Below are 16,673 nucleotides of genomic sequence, written 5' to 3' on the forward strand. Positions count from 1 at the left end.
ACATTAGCCTTGAAGTGTCTCTCGAATCGAGTCAGCACTCGTTTACGGCCACACCACCCTGAGCACGCCCGCTCTCGTCTGATCTCGGAAGCCAAGCAGGGTCGGGCCTGGTTAGTTCTTGGATGGGAGACCGCCTGGGAATACCAGGTGCTGTAAGCTTTTAATTAATTAATTATTTTTTTATGTCATTTTTTCCCATGAATGCGTCCTTTCTGTAACCATTTACCGATGTCATTGCGTTGCCACATTAGCCTTGAAGTGTCTCTCGAATCGAGTCAGCACTCGTTTACGGCCACACCACCCTGAGCACGCCCGCTCTCATCTGATCTCGGAAGCCAAGCAGGGTCGGGCCTGGTTAGTACTTGGATGGGAGACCGCTTGGGAATACCTGGTGCTGTAAGAATTTAATTAATTAATTATTTATGTCATTTTTCCCATGAATGCGTCCTTTCTGTAAGCGTTCTCCCATGGCATGGCGTTGCCACATTAGTTTTGAAGTGTCTCTCGAATCAAGTCCGCACTCGCTTACGGCCACACCACCCTGAGCACGCCCGCTCTCGTCTGATCTCGGAAGCCAAGCAGGGTCGGGCCTGGTTAGTACTTGGATGGGAGACCGCCTGGGAATACCTGGTGCTGTAAGAATTTAATTAATTAATTTTTTATGTCATTTTTCCCATGAATGCGTCCTTTCTGTAAGGGTTCTCCCATGGCATGCCGTTGCCACATTAGTTTTGAAGTGTCTCTCGAATCGAGTCAGCACTCGTTTACGGCCACACCACCCTGAGCAAGCCCGCTCTCGTCTGATCTCGGAAGCCAAGCAGGGTCGGGCCTGGTTAGTACTTGGATGGGAGACCGCCTGGGAATACCAGGTTCTGTAAGCATTTAATTAATTAATTATTTATGTCATTTTTTCCCATGAATGCGATCTTTCTGTAAGCGTTCACTGATGTCATGGCGTTGCCACATAAGTCTTGAAGTGTCTATCGAAGCGAGTCAGCACACGCTTACGGCCACACCACCCTGAGCACGCCCGCTCTCGTCTGATCTCGGAAGCCAAGCAGGGTCGGGCCTGGTTAGTACTTGGATGGGAGACCGCCTGGGAATACCAGGTGCTGTAAGCATTTAATTAATTAAATATTCATTTATGTCATATTTTCCCATGAATGCGTCCTTTCTGTAAGCGTTCTCCCATGGCATGGCGTTGCCACATTAGTTTTGAAGTGTCTCTCGAATCAAGTCCGCACTCGCTGACGGCCACACCACCCTGAGCACGCTCGCTCTCGTCTGATCTCGGAAGCCAAGCAGGGTCGGGCCTGGTTAGTACTTGGATGGGAGACCGCCTGGGAATACCAGGTGCTGTAAGCATTTAATTAATTAATACTTTTTTTATGTCATTTTTCCCATGAATGCGTCCTTTCTGTAACCATTTACCGATGTCATTGCGTTGCCACATTAGCCTTGAAGTGTCTCTCGAATCGAGTCAGCACTCGCTTACGGCCACACCACCCTGAGCACGCCCGCTCTCGTCTGATCTCGTAAGCCAAGCAGGGTCGGGCCTGGTTAGTACTTGGATGGGAGACCGCCTGGGAATACCAGGTGCTGTAAGCATTTAATTAATTAATTATTTTTTTATGTCATTTTTTCCCATGAATGCGATCTTTCTGTAAGCGTTCACTGATGTCATGGCGTTGCCACATAAGTCTTGAAGTGTCTATCGAAGCGAGTCAGCACTCGCTTACGGCCACACCACCCTGAGCACGCCCGCTCTCGTCTGATCTCGGAAGCCAAGCAGGGTCGGGCCTGGTTAGTACTTGGATGGGAGACCGCCTGGGAATACCAGGTGCTGTAAGCATTTAATTAATTAATTATTTTTTTTATATCATTTTTTCCCATGAATGCGTCCTTTCTGTAACCATTTACCGATGTCATTGCGTTGCCACATTAGCCTTGAAGTGTCTCTCGAATCGAGTCAGCACTCGTTTACGGCCACACCACCCTGAGCACGCCCGCTCTCGTCTGATCTCGGAAGCCAAGCAGGGTCGGGCCTGGTTAGTACTTGGATGGGAGACCGCCTGGGAATACCTGGTGCTGTAAGAATTTAATTAATTAATTTTTTATGTCATTTTTCCCATGAATGCGTCCTTTCTGTAAGCGTTCTCCCATGGCATGCCGTTGCCACATTAGTTTTGAAGTGTCTCTCGAATCAAGTCCACACTCGCTTACGTCCACACCACCCTGAGCACGCCCGCTCTCGTCTGATCTCGGAAGCCAAGCAGGGTCGGGCCTGGTTAGTACTTGGATGGGAGGTTGCCTGGGAATACCAGGTGCTGTAAGCATTTAATTAATTAAATATTTATTTATGTCATTTTTTCCCATGAATGCGTTCTTTCTGTAAGCGTTCACTGATGTCATGGCGTTGCCACATAAGTCTTGAAGTGTCTGTCGATTCGAGTCGGCACTCGCTTACGGCCACACCACCCTGAGCACGCCCGCTCTCGTCTGATCTCGGAAGCCAAGCAGGGTCGGGCCTGGTTAGTACTTGGATGGGAGACCGCCTGGGAATACCAGGTGCTGTAAGCATTTAATTAATTAAATATTTATTTATGTCATATTTTCCCATGAATGCGTCCTTTCTGTAAGCGTTCTCCCATGGCATGGCGTTGCCACATTAGTTTTGAAGTGTCTCTCGAATCGAGTCTGCACTCGCTTACGGCCACACCACCCTGAGCACGCCAGCTCTCGTCTGATCTCGGAAGCCAAGCAGGGTCGGGCCTGGTTAGTACTTGGATGGGAGACCGCCTGGGAATACCAGGTGCTGTAAGCATTTAATTAATTATTAATTTTTTTTATGTCATTTTTTCCCATGAATGCGTCCTTTCTGTAACCATTTACCGATGTCATTGCGTTGCCACATTAGCCTTGAAGTGTCTCTCGAATCGAGTCAGCACTCGTTTACGGCCACACCACCCTGAGCACGCCCGCTCTCGTCTGATCTCGGAAGCCAAGCAGGGTCGGGCCTGGTTAGTACTTGGATGGGAGACCGCCTGGGAATACCTGGTGCTGTAAGAATTAAATTAATTAATTATTTATGTCATTTTTCCCATGAATGCGTCCTTTCTGTAAGCGTTCTGGTTGCCACATTAGTTTTGAAGTGTCTCTCGAATCAAGGCAGCACTCGTTTACGGCCACGCCACCCTGAGCACGCCCGCTCTCGTCTGATCTCGTAAGCCAAGCAGGGTCGGGCCTGGTTAGTACTTGGATGGGAGACCGCCTGGGAATACCAGGTGCTGTAAGCATTTAATTAATTAATTATTTTTTTATGTCATTTTTTCCCATGAATGCGATCTTTCTGTAAGCGTTCACTGATGTCATGGCGTTGCCACATAAGTCTTGAAGTGTCTATCGAAGCGAGTCAGCACTCGCTTACGGCCACACCACCCTGAGCACGCCCGCTCTCGTCTGATCTCGGAAGCCAAGCAGGGTCGGGCTTGGTTAGTACTTGGATGGGAGACCGCCTGGGAATACCAGGTGCTGTAAGCATTTAATTAATTAATTATTTTTTTTTATGTCATTTTTTCCCATGAATGCGTCCTTTCTGTAACCATTTACCGATGTCATTGCGTTGCCACATTAGCCTTGAAGTGTCTCTCGAATCGAGTCAGCACTCGTTTACGGCCACACCACCCTGAGCACGCCCGCTCTCATCTGATCTCGGAAGCCAAGCAGGGTCGGGCCTGGTTAGTACTTGGATGGGAGACCGCTTGGGAATACCTGGTGCTGTAAGAATTTAATTAATTAATTATTTATGTCATTTTTCCCATGAATGCGTCCTTTCTGTAAGCGTTCTCCCATGGCATGGCGTTGCCACATTAGTTTTGAAGTGTCTCTCGAATCAAGTCCGCACTCGCTTACGGCCACACCACCCTGAGCACGCCCGCTCTCGTCTGATCTCGGAAGCCAAGCAGGGTCGGGCCTGGTTAGTACTTGGATGGGAGACCGCCTGGGAATACCTGGTGCTGTAAGAATTTAATTAATTAATTTTTTATGTCATTTTTCCCATGAATGCGTCCTTTCTGTAAGGGTTCTCCCATGGCATGCCGTTGCCACATTAGTTTTGAAGTGTCTCTCGAATCGAGTCAGCACTCGTTTACGGCCACACCACCCTGAGCAAGCCCGCTCTCGTCTGATCTCGGAAGCCAAGCAGGGTCGGGCCTGGTTAGTACTTGGATGGGAGACCGCCTGGGAATACCAGGTTCTGTAAGCATTTAATTATTTATGTCATTTTTTCCCATGAATGCGATCTTTCTGTAAGCGTTCACTGATGTCATGGCGTTGCCACATAAGTCTTGAAGTGTCTATCGAAGCGAGTCAGCACACGCTTACGGCCACACCACCCTGAGCACGCCCGCTCTCGTCTGATCTCGGAAGCCAAGCAGGGTCGGGCCTGGTTAGTACTTGGATGGGAGACCGCCTGGGAATACCAGGTGCTGTAAGCATTTAATTAATTAAATATTCATTTATGTCATATTTTCCCATGAATGCGTCCTTTCTGTAAGCGTTCTCCCATGGCATGGCGTTGCCACATTAGTTTTGAAGTGTCTCTCGAATCAAGTCCGCACTCGCTGACGGCCACACCACCCTGAGCACGCTCGCTCTCGTCTGATCTCGGAAGCCAAGCAGGGTCGGGCCTGGTTAGTACTTGGATGGGAGACCGCCTGGGAATACCAGGTGCTGTAAGCATTTAATTAATTAATACTTTTTTTATGTCATTTTTCCCATGAATGCGTCCTTTCTGTAACCATTTACCGATGTCATTGCGTTGCCACATTAGCCTTGAAGTGTCTCTCGAATCGAGTCAGCACTCGCTTACGGCCACACCACCCTGAGCACGCCCGCTCTCGTCTGATCTCGTAAGCCAAGCAGGGTCGGGCCTGGTTAGTACTTGGATGGGAGACCGCCTGGGAATACCAGGTGCTGTAAGCATTTAATTAATTAATTATTTTTTTATGTCATTTTTTCCCATGAATGCGATCTTTCTGTAAGCGTTCACTGATGTCATGGCGTTGCCACATAAGTCTTGAAGTGTCTATCGAAGCGAGTCAGCACTCGCTTACGGCCACACCACCCTGAGCACGCCCGCTCTCGTCTGATCTCGGAAGCCAAGCAGGGTCGGGCCTGGTTAGTACTTGGATGGGAGACCGCCTGGGAATACCAGGTGCTGTAAGCATTTAATTAATTAATTATTTTTTTTATATCATTTTTTCCCATGAATGCGTCCTTTCTGTAACCATTTACCGATGTCATTGCGTTGCCACATTAGCCTTGAAGTGTCTCTCGAATCGAGTCAGCACTCGTTTACGGCCACACCACCCTGAGCACGCCCGCTCTCGTCTGATCTCGGAAGCCAAGCAGGGTCGGGCCTGGTTAGTACTTGGATGGGAGACCGCCTGGGAATACCTGGTGCTGTAAGAATTTAATTAATTATTTTTTATGTCATTTTTCCCATGAATGCGTCCTTTCTGTAAGCGTTCTCCCATGGCATGCCGTTGCCACATTAGTTTTGAAGTGTCTCTCGAATCAAGTCCACACTCGCTTACGTCCACACCACCCTGAGCACGCCCGCTCTCGTCTGATCTCGGAAGCCAAGCAGGGTCGGGCCTGGTTAGTACTTGGATGGGAGGTTGCCTGGGAATACCAGGTGCTGTAAGCATTTAATTAATTAAATATTTATTTATGTCATTTTTTCCCATGAATGCGTTCTTTCTGTAAGCGTTCACTGATGTCATGGCGTTGCCACATAAGTCTTGAAGTGTCTGTCGATTCGAGTCGGCACTCGCTTACGGCCACACCACCCTGAGCACGCCCGCTCTCGTCTGATCTCGGAAGCCAAGCAGGGTCGGGCCTGGTTAGTACTTGGATGGGAGACCGCCTGGGAATACCAGGTGCTGTAAGCATTTAATTAATTAAATATTTATTTATGTCATATTTTCCCATGAATGCGTCCTTTCTGTAAGCGTTCTCCCATGGCATGGCGTTGCCACATTAGTTTTGAAGTGTCTCTCGAATCGAGTCTGCACTCGCTTACGGCCACACCACCCTGAGCACGCCAGCTCTCGTCTGATCTCGGAAGCCAAGCAGGGTCGGGCCTGGTTAGTACTTGGATGGGAGACCGCCTGGGAATACCAGGTGCTGTAAGCATTTAATTAATTATTAATTTTTTTTATGTCATTTTTTCCCATGAATGCGTCCTTTCTGTAACCATTTACCGATGTCATTGCGTTGCCACATTAGCCTTGAAGTGTCTCTCGAATCGAGTCAGCACTCGTTTACGGCCACACCACCCTGAGCACGCCCGCTCTCGTCTGATCTCGGAAGCCAAGCAGGGTCGGGCCTGGTTAGTACTTGGATGGGAGACCGCCTGGGAATACCTGGTGCTGTAAGAATTAAATTAATTAATTATTTATGTCATTTTTCCCATGAATGCGTCCTTTCTGTAAGCGTTCTGGTTGCCACATTAGTTTTGAAGTGTCTCTCGAATCAAGGCAGCACTCGCTTACGGCCACGCCACCCTGAGCACGCCCGCTCTCGTCTGATCTCGTAAGCCAAGCAGGGTCGGGCCTGGTTAGTACTTGGATGGGAGACCGCCTGGGAATACCAGGTGCTGTAAGCATTTAATTAATTAATTATTTTTTTATGTCATTTTTTCCCATGAATGCGATCTTTCTGTAAGCGTTCACTGATGTCATGGCGTTGCCACATAAGTCTTGAAGTGTCTATCGAAGCGAGTCAGCACTCGCTTACGGCCACACCACCCTGAGCACGCCCGCTCTCGTCTGATCTCGGAAGCCAAGCAGGGTCGGGCCTGGTTAGTACTTGGATGGGAGACCGCCTGGGAATACCAGGTGCTGTAAGCATTTAATTAATTAATTATTTTTTTTATGTCATTTTTTCCCATGAATGCGTCCTTTCTGTAACCATTTACCGATGTCATTGCGTTGCCACATTAGCCTTGAAGTGTCTCTCGAATCGAGTCAGCACTCGTTTACGGCCACACCACCCTGAGCACGCCCGCTCTCGTCTGATCTCGGAAGCCAAGCAGGGTCGGCCCTGGTTAGTACTTGGATGGGAGACCGCCTGGGAATACCTGGTGCTGTAAGAATTTAATTAATTAATTTTTTATGTCATTTTTCCCATGAATGCGTCCTTTCTGTAAGCGTTCTCCCATGGCATGCCGTTGCCACATTAGTTTTGAAGTGTCTCTCGAATCAAGTCCGCACTCGCTTACGGCCACACCACCCCGAGCACGCCTGCTCTCGTCTGATCTCGTAAGCCAAGCAGGGTCGGGCCTGGTTAGTACTTGGATGGGAGACCGCCTGGGAATACCAGGTGCTCTAAGCATTTAATTAATTAATTATTTTTTATGTCATTTTTTCCCATGAATGCGATCTTTCTGTAAGCGTTCACTGATGTCATGGCGTTGCCACATAAGTCTTGAAGTGTCTATCGAAGCGAGTCAGCACTCGCTTACGGCCACACCACCCTGAGCACGCCCGCTCTCGTCTGATCTCGGAAGCCAAGCAGGGTCGGGCCTAGTTAGTACTTGGATGGGAGACCGCCTGGGAATACCAGGTGCTGTAAGCATTTAATTAATTAATTATTTTTTTTATATCATTTTTTCCCATGAATGCGTCCTTTCTGTAACCATTTACCGATGTCATTGCGTTGCCACATTAGCCTTGAAGTGTCTCTCGAATCGAGTCAGCACTCGTTTACGGCCACACCACCCTGAGCACGCCCGCTCTCGTCTGATCTCGGAAGCCAAGCAGGGTCGGCCCTGGTTAGTACTTGAATGGGAGACCGCCTGGGAATACCTGGTGCTGTAAGAATTTAATTAATTAATTTTTTATGTCATTTTTCCCATGAATGCGTCCTTTCTGTAAGCGTTCTCCCATGGCATGCCGTTGCCACATTAGTTTTGAAGTGTCTCTCGAATCAAGTCCGCACTCGCTTACGGCCACACCACCCCGAGCACGCCCGCTCTCGTCTGATCTCGTAAGCCAAGCAGGGTCGGGCCTGGTTAGTACTTGGATGGGAGACCGCCTGGGAATACCAGGTGCTCTAAGCATTTAATTAATTAATTATTTTTTTATGTCATTTTTTCCCATGAATGCAATCTTTCTGTAAGCGTTCACTGATGTCATGGCGTTGCCACATAAGTCTTGAAGTGTCTATCGAAGCGAGTCAGCACTCGCTTACGGCCACACCACCCTGAGCACGCCCGCTCTCGTCTGATCTCGGAAGCCAAGCAGGGTCGGGCCTAGTTAGTACTTGGATGGGAGACCGCCTGGGAATACCAGGTGCTGTAAGCATTTAATTAATTAATTATTTTTTTTATATCATTTTTTCCCATGAATGCGTCCTTTCTGTAACCATTTACCGATGTCATTGCGTTGCCACATTAGCCTTGAAGTGTCTCTCGAATCGAGTCAGCACTCGTTTACGGCCACACCACCCTGAGCACGCCCGCTCTCGTCTGATCTCGGAAGCCAAGCAGGGTCGGGCCTGGTTAGTTCTTGGATGGGAGACCGCCTGGGAATACCAGGTGCTGTAAGCTTTTAATTAATTAATTATTTTTTTATGTCATTTTTTCCCATGAATGCGTCCTTTCTGTAACCATTTACCGATGTCATTGCGTTGCCACATTAGCCTTGAAGTGTCTCTCGAATCGAGTCAGCACTCGTTTACGGCCACACCACCCTGAGCACGCCCGCTCTCATCTGATCTCGGAAGCCAAGCAGGGTCGGGCCTGGTTAGTACTTGGATGGGAGACCGCCTGGGAATACCTGGTGCTGTAAGAATTTAATTAATTAATTATTTTTTTTATATCATTTTTTCCCATGAATGCGTCCTTTCTGTAACCATTTACCGATGTCATTGCGTTGCCACATTAGCCTTGAAGTGTCTCTCGAATCGAGTCAGCACTCGTTTACGGCCACACCACCCTGAGCACGCCCGCTCTCGTCTGATCTCGGAAGCCAAGCAGGGTCGGGCCTGGTTAGTACTTGGATGGGAGACCGCCTGGGAATACCTGGTGCTGTAAGAATTTAATTAATTAATTTTTTATGTCATTTTTCCCATGAATGCGTCCTTTCTGTAAGCGTTCTCCCATGGCATGCCGTTGCCACATTAGTTTTGAAGTGTCTCTCGAATCAAGTCCACACTCGCTTACGTCCACACCACCCTGAGCACGCCCGCTCTCGTCTGATCTCGGAAGCCAAGCAGGGTCGGGCCTGGTTAGTACTTGGATGGGAGGTTGCCTGGGAATACCAGGTGCTGTAAGCATTTAATTAATTAAATATTTATTTATGTCATTTTTTCCCATGAATGCGTTCTTTCTGTAAGCGTTCACTGATGTCATGGCGTTGCCACATAAGTCTTGAAGTGTCTGTCGATTCGAGTCGGCACTCGCTTACGGCCACACCACCCTGAGCACGCCCGCTCTCGTCTGATCTCGGAAGCCAAGCAGGGTCGGGCCTGGTTAGTACTTGGATGGGAGACCGCCTGGGAATACCAGGTGCTGTAAGCATTTAATTAATTAAATATTTATTTATGTCATATTTTCCCATGAATGCGTCCTTTCTGTAAGCGTTCTCCCATGGCATGGCGTTGCCACATTAGTTTTGAAGTGTCTCTCGAATCGAGTCTGCACTCGCTTACGGCCACACCACCCTGAGCACGCCAGCTCTCGTCTGATCTCGGAAGCCAAGCAGGGTCGGGCCTGGTTAGTACTTGGATGGGAGACCGCCTGGGAATACCAGGTGCTGTAAGCATTTAATTAATTATTAATTTTTTTTATGTCATTTTTTCCCATGAATGCGTCCTTTCTGTAACCATTTACCGATGTCATTGCGTTGCCACATTAGCCTTGAAGTGTCTCTCGAATCGAGTCAGCACTCGTTTACGGCCACACCACCCTGAGCACGCCCGCTCTCGTCTGATCTCGGAAGCCAAGCAGGGTCGGGCCTGGTTAGTACTTGGATGGGAGACCGCCTGGGAATACCTGGTGCTGTAAGAATTAAATTAATTAATTATTTATGTCATTTTTCCCATGAATGCGTCCTTTCTGTAAGCGTTCTGGTTGCCACATTAGTTTTGAAGTGTCTCTCGAATCAAGGCAGCACTCGTTTACGGCCACGCCACCCTGAGCACGCCCGCTCTCGTCTGATCTCGTAAGCCAAGCAGGGTCGGGCCTGGTTAGTACTTGGATGGGAGACCGCCTGGGAATACCAGGTGCTGTAAGCATTTAATTAATTAATTATTTTTTTATGTCATTTTTTCCCATGAATGCGATCTTTCTGTAAGCGTTCACTGATGTCATGGCGTTGCCACATAAGTCTTGAAGTGTCTATCGAAGCGAGTCAGCACTCGCTTACGGCCACACCACCCTGAGCACGCCCGCTCTCGTCTGATCTCGGAAGCCAAGCAGGGTCGGGCCTGGTTAGTACTTGGATGGGAGACCGCCTGGGAATACCAGGTGCTGTAAGCATTTAATTAATTAATTATTTTTTTTTATGTCATTTTTTCCCATGAATGCGTCCTTTCTGTAACCATTTACCGATGTCATTGCGTTGCCACATTAGCCTTGAAGTGTCTCTCGAATCGAGTCAGCACTCGTTTACGGCCACACCACCCTGAGCACGCCCGCTCTCATCTGATCTCGGAAGCCAAGCAGGGTCGGGCCTGGTTAGTACTTGGATGGGAGACCGCTTGGGAATACCTGGTGCTGTAAGAATTTAATTAATTAATTATTTATGTCATTTTTCCCATGAATGCGTCCTTTCTGTAAGCGTTCTCCCATGGCATGGCGTTGCCACATTAGTTTTGAAGTGTCTCTCGAATCAAGTCCGCACTCGCTTACGGCCACACCACCCTGAGCACGCCCGCTCTCGTCTGATCTCGGAAGCCAAGCAGGGTCGGGCCTGGTTAGTACTTGGATGGGAGACCGCCTGGGAATACCTGGTGCTGTAAGAATTTAATTAATTAATTTTTTATGTCATTTTTCCCATGAATGCGTCCTTTCTGTAAGGGTTCTCCCATGGCATGCCGTTGCCACATTAGTTTTGAAGTGTCTCTCGAATCGAGTCAGCACTCGTTTACGGCCACACCACCCTGAGCAAGCCCGCTCTCGTCTGATCTCGGAAGCCAAGCAGGGTCGGGCCTGGTTAGTACTTGGATGGGAGACCGCCTGGGAATACCAGGTTCTGTAAGCATTTAATTAATTAATTATTTATGTCATTTTTTCCCATGAATGCGATCTTTCTGTAAGCGTTCACTGATGTCATGGCGTTGCCACATAAGTCTTGAAGTGTCTATCGAAGCGAGTCAGCACACGCTTACGGCCACACCACCCTGAGCACGCCCGCTCTCGTCTGATCTCGGAAGCCAAGCAGGGTCGGGCCTGGTTAGTACTTGGATGGGAGACCGCCTGGGAATACCAGGTGCTGTAAGCATTTAATTAATTAAATATTCATTTATGTCATATTTTCCCATGAATGCGTCCTTTCTGTAAGCGTTCTCCCATGGCATGGCGTTGCCACATTAGTTTTGAAGTGTCTCTCGAATCAAGTCCGCACTCGCTGACGGCCACACCACCCTGAGCACGCTCGCTCTCGTCTGATCTCGGAAGCCAAGCAGGGTCGGGCCTGGTTAGTACTTGGATGGGAGACCGCCTGGGAATACCAGGTGCTGTAAGCATTTAATTAATTAATACTTTTTTTATGTCATTTTTCCCATGAATGCGTCCTTTCTGTAACCATTTACCGATGTCATTGCGTTGCCACATTAGCCTTGAAGTGTCTCTCGAATCGAGTCAGCACTCGCTTACGGCCACACCACCCTGAGCACGCCCGCTCTCGTCTGATCTCGTAAGCCAAGCAGGGTCGGGCCTGGTTAGTACTTGGATGGGAGACCGCCTGGGAATACCAGGTGCTGTAAGCATTTAATTAATTAATTATTTTTTATGTCATTTTTTCCCATGAATGCGATCTTTCTGTAAGCGTTCACTGATGTCATGGCGTTGCCACATAAGTCTTGAAGTGTCTATCGAAGCGAGTCAGCACTCGCTTACGGCCACACCACCCTGAGCACGCCCGCTCTCGTCTGATCTCGGAAGCCAAGCAGGGTCGGGCCTGGTTAGTACTTGGATGGGAGACCGCCTGGGAATACCAGGTGCTGTAAGCATTTAATTAATTAATTATTTTTTTTATATCATTTTTTCCCATGAATGCGTCCTTTCTGTAACCATTTACCGATGTCATTGCGTTGCCACATTAGCCTTGAAGTGTCTCTCGAATCGAGTCAGCACTCGTTTACGGCCACACCACCCTGAGCACGCCCGCTCTCGTCTGATCTCGGAAGCCAAGCAGGGTCGGGCCTGGTTAGTACTTGGATGGGAGACCGCCTGGGAATACCTGGTGCTGTAAGAATTTAATTAATTATTTTTTATGTCATTTTTCCCATGAATGCGTCCTTTCTGTAAGCGTTCTCCCATGGCATGCCGTTGCCACATTAGTTTTGAAGTGTCTCTCGAATCAAGTCCACACTCGCTTACGTCCACACCACCCTGAGCACGCCCGCTCTCGTCTGATCTCGGAAGCCAAGCAGGGTCGGGCCTGGTTAGTACTTGGATGGGAGGTTGCCTGGGAATACCAGGTGCTGTAAGCATTTAATTAATTAAATATTTATTTATGTCATTTTTTCCCATGAATGCGTTCTTTCTGTAAGCGTTCACTGATGTCATGGCGTTGCCACATAAGTCTTGAAGTGTCTGTCGATTCGAGTCGGCACTCGCTTACGGCCACACCACCCTGAGCACGCCCGCTCTCGTCTGATCTCGGAAGCCAAGCAGGGTCGGGCCTGGTTAGTACTTGGATGGGAGACCGCCTGGGAATACCAGGTGCTGTAAGCATTTAATTAATTAAATATTTATTTATGTCATATTTTCCCATGAATGCGTCCTTTCTGTAAGCGTTCTCCCATGGCATGGCGTTGCCACATTAGTTTTGAAGTGTCTCTCGAATCGAGTCTGCACTCGCTTACGGCCACACCACCCTGAGCACGCCAGCTCTCGTCTGATCTCGGAAGCCAAGCAGGGTCGGGCCTGGTTAGTACTTGGATGGGAGACCGCCTGGGAATACCAGGTGCTGTAAGCATTTAATTAATTATTAATTTTTTTTATGTCATTTTTTCCCATGAATGCGTCCTTTCTGTAACCATTTACCGATGTCATTGCGTTGCCACATTAGCCTTGAAGTGTCTCTCGAATCGAGTCAGCACTCGTTTACGGCCACACCACCCTGAGCACGCCCGCTCTCGTCTGATCTCGGAAGCCAAGCAGGGTCGGGCCTGGTTAGTACTTGGATGGGAGACCGCCTGGGAATACCTGGTGCTGTAAGAATTAAATTAATTAATTATTTATGTCATTTTTCCCATGAATGCGTCCTTTCTGTAAGCGTTCTGGTTGCCACATTAGTTTTGAAGTGTCTCTCGAATCAAGGCAGCACTCGCTTACGGCCACGCCACCCTGAGCACGCCCGCTCTCGTCTGATCTCGTAAGCCAAGCAGGGTCGGGCCTGGTTAGTACTTGGATGGGAGACCGCCTGGGAATACCAGGTGCTGTAAGCATTTAATTAATTAATTATTTTTTTATGTCATTTTTTCCCATGAATGCGATCTTTCTGTAAGCGTTCACTGATGTCATGGCGTTGCCACATAAGTCTTGAAGTGTCTATCGAAGCGAGTCAGCACTCGCTTACGGCCACACCACCCTGAGCACGCCCGCTCTCGTCTGATCTCGGAAGCCAAGCAGGGTCGGGCCTGGTTAGTACTTGGATGGGAGACCGCCTGGGAATACCAGGTGCTGTAAGCATTTAATTAATTAATTATTTTTTTTATGTCATTTTTTCCCATGAATGCGTCCTTTCTGTAACCATTTACCGATGTCATTGCGTTGCCACATTAGCCTTGAAGTGTCTCTCGAATCGAGTCAGCACTCGTTTACGGCCACACCACCCTGAGCACGCCCGCTCTCGTCTGATCTCGGAAGCCAAGCAGGGTCGGCCCTGGTTAGTACTTGGATGGGAGACCGCCTGGGAATACCTGGTGCTGTAAGAATTTAATTAATTAATTTTTTATGTCATTTTTCCCATGAATGCGTCCTTTCTGTAAGCGTTCTCCCATGGCATGCCGTTGCCACATTAGTTTTGAAGTGTCTCTCGAATCAAGTCCGCACTCGCTTACGGCCACACCACCCCGAGCACGCCCGCTCTCGTCTGATCTCGTAAGCCAAGCAGGGTCGGGCCTGGTTAGTACTTGGATGGGAGACCGCCTGGGAATACCAGGTGCTCTAAGCATTTAATTAATTAATTATTTTTTATGTCATTTTTTCCCATGAATGCGATCTTTCTGTAAGCGTTCACTGATGTCATGGCGTTGCCACATAAGTCTTGAAGTGTCTATCGAAGCGAGTCAGCACTCGCTTACGGCCACACCACCCTGAGCACGCCCGCTCTCGTCTGATCTCGGAAGCCAAGCAGGGTCGGGCCTAGTTAGTACTTGGATGGGAGACCGCCTGGGAATACCAGGTGCTGTAAGCATTTAATTAATTAATTATTTTTTTTATATCATTTTTTCCCATGAATGCGTCCTTTCTGTAACCATTTACCGATGTCATTGCGTTGCCACATTAGCCTTGAAGTGTCTCTCGAATCGAGTCAGCACTCGTTTACGGCCACACCACCCTGAGCACGCCCGCTCTCGTCTGATCTCGGAAGCCAAGCAGGGTCGGCCCTGGTTAGTACTTGGATGGGAGACCGCCTGGGAATACCTGGTGCTGTAAGAATTTAATTAATTAATTTTTTATGTCATTTTTCCCATGAATGCGTCCTTTCTGTAAGCGTTCTCCCATGGCATGCCGTTGCCACATTAGTTTTGAAGTGTCTCTCGAATCAAGTCCGCACTCGCTTACGGCCACACCACCCCGAGCACGCCCGCTCTCGTCTGATCTCGTAAGCCAAGCAGGGTCGGGCCTGGTTAGTACTTGGATGGGAGACCGCCTGGGAATACCAGGTGCTCTAAGCATTTAATTAATTAATTATTTTTTTATGTCATTTTTTCCCATGAATGCAATCTTTCTGTAAGCGTTCACTGATGTCATGGCGTTGCCACATAAGTCTTGAAGTGTCTATCGAAGCGAGTCAGCACTCGCTTACGGCCACACCACCCTGAGCACGCCCGCTCTCGTCTGATCTCGGAAGCCAAGCAGGGTCGGGCCTGGTTAGTACTTGGATGGGAGACCGCCTGGGAATACCAGGTGCTGTAAGCATTTAATTAATTAATTATTTTTTTTATGTCATTTTTTCCCATGAATGCGTCCTTTCTGTAACCATTTACCGATGTCATTGCGTTGCCACATTAGCCTTGAAGTGTCTCTCGAATCGAGTCAGCACTCGTTTACGGCCACACCACCCTGAGCACGCCCGCTCTCGTCTGATCTCGGAAGCCAAGCAGGGTCGGCCCTGGTTAGTACTTGGATGGGAGACCGCCTGGGAATACCTGGTGCTGTAAGAATTTAATTAATTAATTTTTTATGTCATTTTTCCCATGAATGCGTCCTTTCTGTAAGCGTTCTCCCATGGCATGCCGTTGCCACATTAGTTTTGAAGTGTCTCTCGAATCAAGTCCGCACTCGCTTACGGCCACACCACCCTGAGCACGCCCGCTCTCGTCTGATCTCGGAAGCCAAGCAGGGTCGGGCCTGGTTAGTACTTGGATGGGAGACCGCCTGGGAATACCTGGTGCTGTAAGAATTAAATTAATTAATTATTTATGTCATTTTTCCCATGAATGCGTCCTTTCTGTAAGCGTTCTGGTTGCCACATTAGTTTTGAAGTGTCTCTCGAATCAAGGCAGCACTCGTTTACGGCCACGCCACCCTGAGCACGCCCGCTCTCGTCTGATCTCGGAAGCCAAGCAGGGTCGGCCCTGGTTAGTACTTGGATGGGAGACCGCCTGGGAATACCTGGTGCTGTAAGAATTTAATTAATTAATTTTTTATGTCATTTTTCCCATGAATGCGTCCTTTCTGTAAGCGTTCTCCCATGGCATGCCGTTGCCACATTAGTTTTGAAGTGTCTCTCGAATCAAGTCCGCACTCGCTTACGGCCACACCACCCCGAGCACGCCTGCTCTCGTCTGATCTCGTAAGCCAAGCAGGGTCGGGCCTGGTTAGTACTTGGATGGGAGACCGCCTGGGAATACCAGGTGCTCTAAGCATTTAATTAATTAATTATTTTTTATGTCATTTTTTCCCATGAATGCGATCTTTCTGTAAGCGTTCACTGATGTCATGGCGTTGCCACATAAGTCTTGAAGTGTCTATCGAAGCGAGTCAGCACTCGCTTACGGCCACACCACCCTGAGCACGCCCGCTCTCGTCTGATCTCGGAAGCCAAGCAGGGTCGGGCCTAGTTAGTACTTGGATGGGAGACCGCCTGGGAATACCAGGTGCTGTAAGCATTTAATTAATTAATTATTTTTTTTATATCATTTTTTCCCATGAATGCGTCCTTTCTGTAACCATTTACCGATGTCATTGCGTTGCCACATTAGCCTTG

The 16,673-nt window shown here is 48.4% G+C and overlaps 47 non-coding genes and 22 pseudogenes across 47 annotated transcripts; all 69 read left to right on the forward strand.

Annotated features, from left to right (window-relative positions):
- The first annotated feature begins 40 nt into the window (after positions 1–40).
- Positions 41–159, forward strand: LOC135725093 (5S ribosomal RNA). The gene has a single exon (XR_010524743.1). It is a non-coding gene; the product is annotated as a 5S ribosomal RNA (ribosomal RNA).
- A 125-nt stretch (positions 160–284) lies between these two features.
- Positions 285–403, forward strand: LOC135724428 (5S ribosomal RNA). The gene has a single exon (XR_010524094.1). It is a non-coding gene; the product is annotated as a 5S ribosomal RNA (ribosomal RNA).
- A 120-nt stretch (positions 404–523) lies between these two features.
- LOC135723877 (5S ribosomal RNA) lies at positions 524–642 on the forward strand. The gene has a single exon (XR_010523560.1). It is a non-coding gene; the product is annotated as a 5S ribosomal RNA (ribosomal RNA).
- A 120-nt stretch (positions 643–762) lies between these two features.
- LOC135726081 (5S ribosomal RNA) lies at positions 763–881 on the forward strand (annotated as a pseudogene).
- A 121-nt stretch (positions 882–1,002) lies between these two features.
- Positions 1,003–1,121, forward strand: LOC135722260 (5S ribosomal RNA). Its single transcript, XR_010522000.1, has one exon. It is a non-coding gene; the product is annotated as a 5S ribosomal RNA (ribosomal RNA).
- Positions 1,122–1,246: 125 nt separating this feature from the next.
- LOC135725163 (5S ribosomal RNA) lies at positions 1,247–1,365 on the forward strand. The gene has a single exon (XR_010524809.1). It is a non-coding gene; the product is annotated as a 5S ribosomal RNA (ribosomal RNA).
- A 124-nt stretch (positions 1,366–1,489) lies between these two features.
- Positions 1,490–1,608, forward strand: LOC135724442 (5S ribosomal RNA). Its single transcript, XR_010524107.1, has one exon. It is a non-coding gene; the product is annotated as a 5S ribosomal RNA (ribosomal RNA).
- A 125-nt stretch (positions 1,609–1,733) lies between these two features.
- Positions 1,734–1,852, forward strand: LOC135722272 (5S ribosomal RNA). Its single transcript, XR_010522011.1, has one exon. It is a non-coding gene; the product is annotated as a 5S ribosomal RNA (ribosomal RNA).
- Positions 1,853–1,978: 126 nt separating this feature from the next.
- Positions 1,979–2,097, forward strand: LOC135724506 (5S ribosomal RNA). Its single transcript, XR_010524170.1, has one exon. It is a non-coding gene; the product is annotated as a 5S ribosomal RNA (ribosomal RNA).
- Positions 2,098–2,217: 120 nt separating this feature from the next.
- LOC135726401 (5S ribosomal RNA) lies at positions 2,218–2,336 on the forward strand (annotated as a pseudogene).
- A 125-nt stretch (positions 2,337–2,461) lies between these two features.
- LOC135722283 (5S ribosomal RNA) lies at positions 2,462–2,580 on the forward strand. The gene has a single exon (XR_010522022.1). It is a non-coding gene; the product is annotated as a 5S ribosomal RNA (ribosomal RNA).
- Positions 2,581–2,705: 125 nt separating this feature from the next.
- On the forward strand, positions 2,706–2,824 carry LOC135724328 (5S ribosomal RNA). The gene has a single exon (XR_010523996.1). It is a non-coding gene; the product is annotated as a 5S ribosomal RNA (ribosomal RNA).
- A 126-nt stretch (positions 2,825–2,950) lies between these two features.
- LOC135724508 (5S ribosomal RNA) lies at positions 2,951–3,069 on the forward strand. Its single transcript, XR_010524172.1, has one exon. It is a non-coding gene; the product is annotated as a 5S ribosomal RNA (ribosomal RNA).
- Positions 3,070–3,177: 108 nt separating this feature from the next.
- Positions 3,178–3,296, forward strand: LOC135725913 (5S ribosomal RNA; annotated as a pseudogene).
- Positions 3,297–3,421: 125 nt separating this feature from the next.
- Positions 3,422–3,540, forward strand: LOC135723631 (5S ribosomal RNA). Its single transcript, XR_010523325.1, has one exon. It is a non-coding gene; the product is annotated as a 5S ribosomal RNA (ribosomal RNA).
- Positions 3,541–3,667: 127 nt separating this feature from the next.
- On the forward strand, positions 3,668–3,786 carry LOC135724429 (5S ribosomal RNA). Its single transcript, XR_010524095.1, has one exon. It is a non-coding gene; the product is annotated as a 5S ribosomal RNA (ribosomal RNA).
- Positions 3,787–3,906: 120 nt separating this feature from the next.
- Positions 3,907–4,025, forward strand: LOC135723878 (5S ribosomal RNA). The gene has a single exon (XR_010523561.1). It is a non-coding gene; the product is annotated as a 5S ribosomal RNA (ribosomal RNA).
- Positions 4,026–4,145: 120 nt separating this feature from the next.
- LOC135726082 (5S ribosomal RNA) lies at positions 4,146–4,264 on the forward strand (annotated as a pseudogene).
- Positions 4,265–4,377: 113 nt separating this feature from the next.
- Positions 4,378–4,496, forward strand: LOC135722294 (5S ribosomal RNA). Its single transcript, XR_010522033.1, has one exon. It is a non-coding gene; the product is annotated as a 5S ribosomal RNA (ribosomal RNA).
- Positions 4,497–4,621: 125 nt separating this feature from the next.
- LOC135725164 (5S ribosomal RNA) lies at positions 4,622–4,740 on the forward strand. The gene has a single exon (XR_010524810.1). It is a non-coding gene; the product is annotated as a 5S ribosomal RNA (ribosomal RNA).
- A 124-nt stretch (positions 4,741–4,864) lies between these two features.
- On the forward strand, positions 4,865–4,983 carry LOC135724443 (5S ribosomal RNA). The gene has a single exon (XR_010524108.1). It is a non-coding gene; the product is annotated as a 5S ribosomal RNA (ribosomal RNA).
- Positions 4,984–5,108: 125 nt separating this feature from the next.
- Positions 5,109–5,227, forward strand: LOC135722306 (5S ribosomal RNA). The gene has a single exon (XR_010522044.1). It is a non-coding gene; the product is annotated as a 5S ribosomal RNA (ribosomal RNA).
- Positions 5,228–5,353: 126 nt separating this feature from the next.
- Positions 5,354–5,472, forward strand: LOC135724509 (5S ribosomal RNA). The gene has a single exon (XR_010524173.1). It is a non-coding gene; the product is annotated as a 5S ribosomal RNA (ribosomal RNA).
- Positions 5,473–5,591: 119 nt separating this feature from the next.
- Positions 5,592–5,710, forward strand: LOC135726402 (5S ribosomal RNA; annotated as a pseudogene).
- A 125-nt stretch (positions 5,711–5,835) lies between these two features.
- Positions 5,836–5,954, forward strand: LOC135722319 (5S ribosomal RNA). Its single transcript, XR_010522056.1, has one exon. It is a non-coding gene; the product is annotated as a 5S ribosomal RNA (ribosomal RNA).
- Positions 5,955–6,079: 125 nt separating this feature from the next.
- On the forward strand, positions 6,080–6,198 carry LOC135724329 (5S ribosomal RNA). Its single transcript, XR_010523997.1, has one exon. It is a non-coding gene; the product is annotated as a 5S ribosomal RNA (ribosomal RNA).
- Positions 6,199–6,324: 126 nt separating this feature from the next.
- LOC135724510 (5S ribosomal RNA) lies at positions 6,325–6,443 on the forward strand. Its single transcript, XR_010524174.1, has one exon. It is a non-coding gene; the product is annotated as a 5S ribosomal RNA (ribosomal RNA).
- Positions 6,444–6,551: 108 nt separating this feature from the next.
- On the forward strand, positions 6,552–6,670 carry LOC135725670 (5S ribosomal RNA; annotated as a pseudogene).
- Positions 6,671–6,795: 125 nt separating this feature from the next.
- Positions 6,796–6,914, forward strand: LOC135722330 (5S ribosomal RNA). Its single transcript, XR_010522067.1, has one exon. It is a non-coding gene; the product is annotated as a 5S ribosomal RNA (ribosomal RNA).
- A 126-nt stretch (positions 6,915–7,040) lies between these two features.
- Positions 7,041–7,159, forward strand: LOC135726008 (5S ribosomal RNA; annotated as a pseudogene).
- A 120-nt stretch (positions 7,160–7,279) lies between these two features.
- Positions 7,280–7,398, forward strand: LOC135726840 (5S ribosomal RNA; annotated as a pseudogene).
- Positions 7,399–7,522: 124 nt separating this feature from the next.
- LOC135724008 (5S ribosomal RNA) lies at positions 7,523–7,641 on the forward strand. The gene has a single exon (XR_010523685.1). It is a non-coding gene; the product is annotated as a 5S ribosomal RNA (ribosomal RNA).
- Positions 7,642–7,767: 126 nt separating this feature from the next.
- On the forward strand, positions 7,768–7,886 carry LOC135726256 (5S ribosomal RNA; annotated as a pseudogene).
- A 120-nt stretch (positions 7,887–8,006) lies between these two features.
- Positions 8,007–8,125, forward strand: LOC135726765 (5S ribosomal RNA; annotated as a pseudogene).
- A 125-nt stretch (positions 8,126–8,250) lies between these two features.
- On the forward strand, positions 8,251–8,369 carry LOC135724009 (5S ribosomal RNA). The gene has a single exon (XR_010523686.1). It is a non-coding gene; the product is annotated as a 5S ribosomal RNA (ribosomal RNA).
- A 126-nt stretch (positions 8,370–8,495) lies between these two features.
- LOC135725094 (5S ribosomal RNA) lies at positions 8,496–8,614 on the forward strand. Its single transcript, XR_010524744.1, has one exon. It is a non-coding gene; the product is annotated as a 5S ribosomal RNA (ribosomal RNA).
- Positions 8,615–8,739: 125 nt separating this feature from the next.
- Positions 8,740–8,858, forward strand: LOC135724001 (5S ribosomal RNA). The gene has a single exon (XR_010523678.1). It is a non-coding gene; the product is annotated as a 5S ribosomal RNA (ribosomal RNA).
- A 126-nt stretch (positions 8,859–8,984) lies between these two features.
- Positions 8,985–9,103, forward strand: LOC135724511 (5S ribosomal RNA). The gene has a single exon (XR_010524175.1). It is a non-coding gene; the product is annotated as a 5S ribosomal RNA (ribosomal RNA).
- Positions 9,104–9,223: 120 nt separating this feature from the next.
- On the forward strand, positions 9,224–9,342 carry LOC135726403 (5S ribosomal RNA; annotated as a pseudogene).
- Positions 9,343–9,467: 125 nt separating this feature from the next.
- On the forward strand, positions 9,468–9,586 carry LOC135722342 (5S ribosomal RNA). The gene has a single exon (XR_010522078.1). It is a non-coding gene; the product is annotated as a 5S ribosomal RNA (ribosomal RNA).
- A 125-nt stretch (positions 9,587–9,711) lies between these two features.
- On the forward strand, positions 9,712–9,830 carry LOC135724330 (5S ribosomal RNA). Its single transcript, XR_010523998.1, has one exon. It is a non-coding gene; the product is annotated as a 5S ribosomal RNA (ribosomal RNA).
- Positions 9,831–9,956: 126 nt separating this feature from the next.
- Positions 9,957–10,075, forward strand: LOC135724512 (5S ribosomal RNA). The gene has a single exon (XR_010524176.1). It is a non-coding gene; the product is annotated as a 5S ribosomal RNA (ribosomal RNA).
- A 108-nt stretch (positions 10,076–10,183) lies between these two features.
- On the forward strand, positions 10,184–10,302 carry LOC135725914 (5S ribosomal RNA; annotated as a pseudogene).
- Positions 10,303–10,427: 125 nt separating this feature from the next.
- Positions 10,428–10,546, forward strand: LOC135722354 (5S ribosomal RNA). The gene has a single exon (XR_010522090.1). It is a non-coding gene; the product is annotated as a 5S ribosomal RNA (ribosomal RNA).
- Positions 10,547–10,673: 127 nt separating this feature from the next.
- Positions 10,674–10,792, forward strand: LOC135724430 (5S ribosomal RNA). Its single transcript, XR_010524096.1, has one exon. It is a non-coding gene; the product is annotated as a 5S ribosomal RNA (ribosomal RNA).
- A 120-nt stretch (positions 10,793–10,912) lies between these two features.
- Positions 10,913–11,031, forward strand: LOC135723879 (5S ribosomal RNA). The gene has a single exon (XR_010523562.1). It is a non-coding gene; the product is annotated as a 5S ribosomal RNA (ribosomal RNA).
- A 120-nt stretch (positions 11,032–11,151) lies between these two features.
- LOC135726083 (5S ribosomal RNA) lies at positions 11,152–11,270 on the forward strand (annotated as a pseudogene).
- A 121-nt stretch (positions 11,271–11,391) lies between these two features.
- On the forward strand, positions 11,392–11,510 carry LOC135722365 (5S ribosomal RNA). Its single transcript, XR_010522101.1, has one exon. It is a non-coding gene; the product is annotated as a 5S ribosomal RNA (ribosomal RNA).
- Positions 11,511–11,635: 125 nt separating this feature from the next.
- On the forward strand, positions 11,636–11,754 carry LOC135725165 (5S ribosomal RNA). The gene has a single exon (XR_010524811.1). It is a non-coding gene; the product is annotated as a 5S ribosomal RNA (ribosomal RNA).
- Positions 11,755–11,878: 124 nt separating this feature from the next.
- Positions 11,879–11,997, forward strand: LOC135724444 (5S ribosomal RNA). Its single transcript, XR_010524109.1, has one exon. It is a non-coding gene; the product is annotated as a 5S ribosomal RNA (ribosomal RNA).
- Positions 11,998–12,121: 124 nt separating this feature from the next.
- Positions 12,122–12,240, forward strand: LOC135722377 (5S ribosomal RNA). The gene has a single exon (XR_010522112.1). It is a non-coding gene; the product is annotated as a 5S ribosomal RNA (ribosomal RNA).
- A 126-nt stretch (positions 12,241–12,366) lies between these two features.
- Positions 12,367–12,485, forward strand: LOC135724513 (5S ribosomal RNA). Its single transcript, XR_010524177.1, has one exon. It is a non-coding gene; the product is annotated as a 5S ribosomal RNA (ribosomal RNA).
- A 119-nt stretch (positions 12,486–12,604) lies between these two features.
- Positions 12,605–12,723, forward strand: LOC135726404 (5S ribosomal RNA; annotated as a pseudogene).
- Positions 12,724–12,848: 125 nt separating this feature from the next.
- On the forward strand, positions 12,849–12,967 carry LOC135722388 (5S ribosomal RNA). Its single transcript, XR_010522123.1, has one exon. It is a non-coding gene; the product is annotated as a 5S ribosomal RNA (ribosomal RNA).
- Positions 12,968–13,092: 125 nt separating this feature from the next.
- Positions 13,093–13,211, forward strand: LOC135724332 (5S ribosomal RNA). The gene has a single exon (XR_010524000.1). It is a non-coding gene; the product is annotated as a 5S ribosomal RNA (ribosomal RNA).
- Positions 13,212–13,337: 126 nt separating this feature from the next.
- On the forward strand, positions 13,338–13,456 carry LOC135724514 (5S ribosomal RNA). Its single transcript, XR_010524178.1, has one exon. It is a non-coding gene; the product is annotated as a 5S ribosomal RNA (ribosomal RNA).
- A 108-nt stretch (positions 13,457–13,564) lies between these two features.
- LOC135725671 (5S ribosomal RNA) lies at positions 13,565–13,683 on the forward strand (annotated as a pseudogene).
- A 125-nt stretch (positions 13,684–13,808) lies between these two features.
- On the forward strand, positions 13,809–13,927 carry LOC135722399 (5S ribosomal RNA). Its single transcript, XR_010522134.1, has one exon. It is a non-coding gene; the product is annotated as a 5S ribosomal RNA (ribosomal RNA).
- Positions 13,928–14,053: 126 nt separating this feature from the next.
- Positions 14,054–14,172, forward strand: LOC135726009 (5S ribosomal RNA; annotated as a pseudogene).
- Positions 14,173–14,292: 120 nt separating this feature from the next.
- On the forward strand, positions 14,293–14,411 carry LOC135726766 (5S ribosomal RNA; annotated as a pseudogene).
- A 124-nt stretch (positions 14,412–14,535) lies between these two features.
- Positions 14,536–14,654, forward strand: LOC135724010 (5S ribosomal RNA). The gene has a single exon (XR_010523687.1). It is a non-coding gene; the product is annotated as a 5S ribosomal RNA (ribosomal RNA).
- Positions 14,655–14,780: 126 nt separating this feature from the next.
- Positions 14,781–14,899, forward strand: LOC135726011 (5S ribosomal RNA; annotated as a pseudogene).
- Positions 14,900–15,019: 120 nt separating this feature from the next.
- On the forward strand, positions 15,020–15,138 carry LOC135726767 (5S ribosomal RNA; annotated as a pseudogene).
- A 125-nt stretch (positions 15,139–15,263) lies between these two features.
- Positions 15,264–15,382, forward strand: LOC135722411 (5S ribosomal RNA). The gene has a single exon (XR_010522145.1). It is a non-coding gene; the product is annotated as a 5S ribosomal RNA (ribosomal RNA).
- Positions 15,383–15,508: 126 nt separating this feature from the next.
- Positions 15,509–15,627, forward strand: LOC135726012 (5S ribosomal RNA; annotated as a pseudogene).
- A 120-nt stretch (positions 15,628–15,747) lies between these two features.
- LOC135723880 (5S ribosomal RNA) lies at positions 15,748–15,866 on the forward strand. The gene has a single exon (XR_010523563.1). It is a non-coding gene; the product is annotated as a 5S ribosomal RNA (ribosomal RNA).
- Positions 15,867–15,974: 108 nt separating this feature from the next.
- Positions 15,975–16,093, forward strand: LOC135726331 (5S ribosomal RNA; annotated as a pseudogene).
- A 120-nt stretch (positions 16,094–16,213) lies between these two features.
- Positions 16,214–16,332, forward strand: LOC135726842 (5S ribosomal RNA; annotated as a pseudogene).
- Positions 16,333–16,456: 124 nt separating this feature from the next.
- Positions 16,457–16,575, forward strand: LOC135724011 (5S ribosomal RNA). The gene has a single exon (XR_010523688.1). It is a non-coding gene; the product is annotated as a 5S ribosomal RNA (ribosomal RNA).
- Positions 16,576–16,673: the final 98 nt, after the last annotated feature.

Source organism: Paramisgurnus dabryanus, chromosome 9 (assembly GCF_030506205.2).
Source record: "Paramisgurnus dabryanus chromosome 9, PD_genome_1.1, whole genome shotgun sequence".
Classification (NCBI taxonomy): domain Eukaryota; kingdom Metazoa; phylum Chordata; class Actinopteri; order Cypriniformes; family Cobitidae; genus Paramisgurnus; species Paramisgurnus dabryanus.